Here is a 5,450-nt window from a genome sequence, read left to right on the forward strand (position 1 = left end):
CTGATCTGTGCCTGCATCTGTGTGACCTCTTCGACCACAGTGTCACTTGTCTCTATCCCTCTGGGTACATGTACAGACTTTTCCTGTTTTATCGATTTTACATGATCACCTTTTCTGTCTAAAATGCTATGGGATTTTTTTCCAGTTTTCAACCGTTTTATACAAAAGCACAGTGTCAGAACTTGTAGAAAACGGGGTGGGAAGAGTTGGGCGGAGTGTCAGCTCAGATGTCCGTTGTTTCACCTCTGAGCTCCTTGAAGAGCAGGAAGTCATCCTGATGTTCTTTCACGAACTACGCTGAGTGGGATTCATCACTTGATGCCATCCATCAGAGCCACTGTGCCCATTCGTTTCCCGGCACACCAGGCTGGCCACTGTGATGAGCTGTATGGCGTACCGCAGAGAGGTCTCCATCCTAGTGTGGGTCAGCACTGTGTAGGCATCCTCTCTCATCTCTACTTCTTCCTCCTCACAGCAGATGCACAGTACCTAGGGGGGCACAATGAGCAATCGGTCAATTGGTATGCCACGGGGACTTTGGTAGCTGGCACGTCGCATTTAGGTGAAACCTCAGTTGATGTCTATGATGAGGACAGGGATCATATCACTCTCCAGAGTCTGGTTGAGGAAAAGAAACTCTCAGTGTCCAGCGTGTGGAGCTCGTCGATGAACAGCAGTCCAGGCATGGGCTCTGCTTTGCCTTTCTTCCCCAACTCAGCCACCTTGGCATTGGTTTTTTTTCTCGGACTTTTGACTTGATCTCCCCTGTGTCTCCTGAGAAGAGGGCTAGGAAGCTGTGAGTACCGGAGTTGATAACGTCAGTCTCATGGAGGGACACAATGTGCACCACCTCCTTGCATACCTGCAGCTACCTGTCCCGTCTGGGCACTGCACAAACTTGGTCTGGGAGCCATGGTGTCTTTGTATCGGGTGCACGAGAAAGAGTGGTCCAGCTTGGAAATCTTTCTGGTAGCCTTGCCAATGGTGATTACATCCCTGCCTGGACCGTGTGCTTGATAAGTGACTCGATCATCTTGGTACTCAGATGATAGATGGTCTTGAGGGTCAGTTCACCCACCTTTGATCCTGTGCCTGTGGCTGGCCGATCAATCTGGGTCTCCACCACCTCACTTTCAATGATTTATGTCTCCTTCCTGGTAAGGATGTCAGTGGACAGGCAGAAGGCTGAGTCAGAGACTCTGTCTTGGTCATCTCCAGAGTAATGATCTTTCTGCGTGAGATGGCTGTGAACAGATGGTGTATCGGGTCCTAGTGGCTGCGCCATGCCCACGGCAGCGGCTGTCTTCCCGGTGCCTGGCTGCCTAGCAATGAGGAAGGCTACAATCTTCCCTTCTCTGCTCATCTCCGGCACCACCCCAGCTGCACACTGGGCATGTTTTGGGAAGACTGTCTTGGTTCCAAGACACCACCCGGGCCCAGACCCCAGATGCAGGAGTGAGCGCCGATTTGCTCCACTCTTGTCACCTCACACCACTTTGTAGGAGGCTACCATGGTTACCATGAAGCACACCAATCCAGATTTTTAAGTTTGGTTCACGGTTTCTTATCCAGTGTTCTCTCTTCTTAGAGGCCTTCCCTGGATCACCTTTTGAAGATTCTAGTATCTTGATGAAGTTCTAGTTCTTTCTTTTATTTTTTTTAAATGATGTATTTATTTTTATATTTTACATGTACATGTGAGTACCTGTATGTATATATGTATGTATGTATGTATGTATGTATGTATCCTACATACATGTTTGATGTTTATGGAAAGCATAAGAGGGTGTTTGATCCCCAGAGCCTGGAATTATAGAGAATTGTAATCTAGCACATGGGTGCTGAGGACTGAACAGGGGTTCTCTGGAAGAGCAGGCAGTGCTCATAACTGCTGAGCCACCTCTCCAGCCTCCACTTCTAGTTCTTTACTGAAACAGTGGCTAAAGAGCTTGCCGCTTTATAAACATGTGATATGGTTTTCATTATGCTCCATAGTAAACGGATATGTAAGAAAGGTTTTTAATGGCTAAGGAGGTATCTCAGTGGTAACGGAATTTCCTAACGTCTCCAAATGTTATTGAAAACAACAAGAAAAACTTTAAAAAAGATGTTACATGATACAATAAATGAAAAATATTTAGGGAGATAAAACTATCCTTACTACAATTTTGTCATTGTACATTTATCAAATTATTTTCTGTATTATATAGGTATGTGGAAGTCTTACATTATTAGTTAAAAGTTTTATTTTTTAATCTGGTTGCACATTTTTTTCCATTTTTTTTTGCTGTTTATTTTTATAATTATAATATTATTTTATTATTTATATTGCTATTTCTTTTTTAATTGGATATTTTATTTATTTATGTTCCAAATGTTATCCCCTTTCTTGGTTTCCCCTCTGCAAACCCCCTCTCCCATCCCCGCCTCCCCCGCTTCTATGAGGATGCTCCCACCTACCCACTCCCACCTCACCATCCTAGCATTCCTCTACACTGGAGCATCAAGTCTTCATAGGACCAAGGGCCTCCCCTCCCATTGATGCCAGATAAGGCCCCTTTAGCTTCTTCAATTCTTCCCCTAACTCCTCCATTGGTGTCCCTGTGCTCAGTCCGATGAATGTGGGAAGAAGAGAAGAGGGAGAGGGGAAAAAGAAGGGCAGAATCAGGTGTGGGAGGAGATGGAGGAGATGTACAGAGGATCAGGAAATTGAACAGAGGTGTGTAGCAATGGGAGATGGGGAACTGGAGGTAGCCATAAGCAAATCCCAGATGCCAGGAAAGCAAGACCCCATAGGGATGAAATTAGCTGATATACCCCACAAACATGAGGGAGAATCTATCAGACCATATCCAGAGATTAGACATGGGCCCCCAGTTGAGGGATGGGGCCACCCACCAGAATTACTCCTGTCTAAAGGAAATTACAGGGACAAAGAGTGGAGCAGAGACTTTAAAAGGCCTTCCAGAGACTACTCCACCTGGGGATCTATCCCATATGCAGACACCAAACCCAGACACTATTGTGGATGCCAAGAAGTGCATGCTGACACGAGCCTGATACAGCTGTCTCCTGAGAGGCTTTGCCAGATCCTGACCAATACAGATGTGGATGCTCACAGCCAACATTCGGACTGGTCACACATTTCTGGATTGGGAGAATTGAAAGGGAAATTTACATGCCAGATGAGCATAGACCCCACAAAGGCACAGTATTCAAGCCCAGATGTGACCAGAGCAGACATAGAGCCAACAAGGGAGTGCTCTGGTGGATGTGGAGTGTACCATACAAGTGGATCAGCTAGCTAACGATTCGGCTCTGTATTGACTTCTTAATTTCTTTCCTGTTGATTTTCCATCAGCTTCTCCACAATACTCAATCAACGTTTTTCTTCCACGTAGAACTCTTCCTAGTTTCCTATCAGCTCTGAGGACAGGATTCTTTACTGGAGCGAGGAAGCTGAGAGACTTTCATGAATGACTTCCTTCTCTCTACTTAAAACCATCTCTACTGCTCCCATGACCCTGGTTTTCCCCAATTCTGTCCTTGGCATAAAACTTCTTTGCTTTTATTTCTAATAGATATTTCCACACTGAATTCCATTTATATATCATCATTTCTTGACCCAGATTTGGACAGCAGTCCCTCCCTGCCTAACTTTCTCCATAGTATACAGCTCAACACTGTATTTATTCCTTTAGCTTGTGGTAGACAGATTCTCCAAATTAGAAGAAGGTCCAGATCTTGGATCAGTGGAATATAGTAGGTGCTCAATAAATATTTGTAAAATGAATATATGAGGGAGGATCTCTGTACAATATTGTACAAGTTGTTGCATAGGATAATTGGCATAATTTAATAATTTTCTATCTAGGGATTTTATTTTCCATTTTATACTAGGATATAATGTTTTTTCCCTGTAGGAATGCTACATTTTGAATAAACAATGAAGAGTCTTCTGCCTGAAATAAGTAATACAGTATATCACAGCATTATCTCTGTTTATTCATAATCAATCTTTCTACTTATTTATTACTTGTTTGCTTTCTGTCTATGTCCTTCCTTCCTTCCTTCCTTCCTTCCTTCCTTCCTTCCTTCCTTCCTTCCTTCCTTCATTTTACCCTTCCTTCCTTTTTTCTTTCCCTTTTTTTAAATGCTGGAGATTGAACTCAAGGCTTATATATGGTAGTCAAATGCTTTGTTTACCATAGACTTACATCCTCAGATTTTAACAATGCTTCTTTTTCAATTACAGCACTCCTTTACATGAAACAATGTTTATTTACTATGTGTCCCCTTGTCTGAAGTGTCAGCTCTGTAGGGTAGAGGCTGTATCTTATTTAAAAGTGCATCTTTTGTGCCTAGAACAGTGATAAGCTTGACCACATTAACTTCAGGTTCACCCCAAACCTACTGCTCAATTGGAATCCTCCTGGTGTGAGACCCAAGAATTTGCACTTTTAAATGAGCTCTATGGATGACTTTTATGGGGGTTAAAATTTTAAACTACCCGTTGAAATGATCACTCTTAGGTTAGTAATTGTAGGGTTATCAAACATTGCCTCTAGGGAGCAAGCAGTCTCTGAAGATATTCTTTTACCTTAAGCTGCCATAATGAAAAAGAGATAGATAAATCAGGTGCTCTTTAAAGGTCTGAGAATGCAAATGCTTCCCTCTTGTTTCTCAGTAGTACGTTCAACCCACGCAGACAGAGCAGTGGGTTCGTCCCCTCTGCATGTATAGCCGCTGTGCTCATGTCCCTGTGCTCTGAGCAGGGTTCAGAAATCTGCCACGTAGATACTGTAAATGACATTAGTCTAACCTAGTTGTAAGCTGTGTGAATTTCAAATACTCTTCCTCTTACAAGATAGATGTGAAAAAGCGCATCACACCCAGACAGAAATAAATCTTGTTAAAAGAAAACTCTTCCACAGAAGGTTTTTGCTTTGTTTTGTTATTCCTGGAACCAGGTATCCATATACATCATAGCTGAATATGTTCCTTACTACCTTTGGAAGATGGAAATTTTTTTTTAAATTATCCTACTCATAGTCTATGATGGCAACTGTTTATGACTCTATGTAGAGTCCTCAGATTCTTCTCACTTTGGAAATTGACTGTACCATCAAGCTGAGGGCACAGTAGTCCTGTGCCCTCGTCTGACCTCCAGGAGATTTGCTTCTTTGGAAGGACTTCTATGGCCTATTCTCAGCATTTGCATAGAAATGTGTTCTTCAGTCACTTAAGATCTGAATTTTCAACAGCGAATATAGATGGGAACTTTTACAACCTTTTGATATATTCTACAAGTTGTTAGCTATAGTGGTTTATTTGCTGTTTCCTGCTTCCTGTACCAGAATGGTCATAAACACGAAAGATTCTGCCAGTTCCTAAAGAAATCTGTCCTTCCTTCCTTCCTTCCTTCCTTCCTTCCTTCCTTCCTTCCTTCC

General features: G+C 42.8%; 1 pseudogene; it reads right to left on the minus strand.

The window, feature by feature from the left end:
• Window positions 1-223: 223 nt before the first annotated feature.
• Window positions 224-5,450, minus strand: part of LOC114620954 — a 17,590-nt pseudogene continuing 12,363 nt past the window's right edge.

This window comes from Grammomys surdaster, unplaced genomic scaffold (assembly GCF_004785775.1).
Source record: "Grammomys surdaster isolate TR1022 unplaced genomic scaffold, NIH_TR_1.0 63, whole genome shotgun sequence".
NCBI lineage: Eukaryota > Metazoa > Chordata > Mammalia > Rodentia > Muridae > Grammomys > Grammomys surdaster.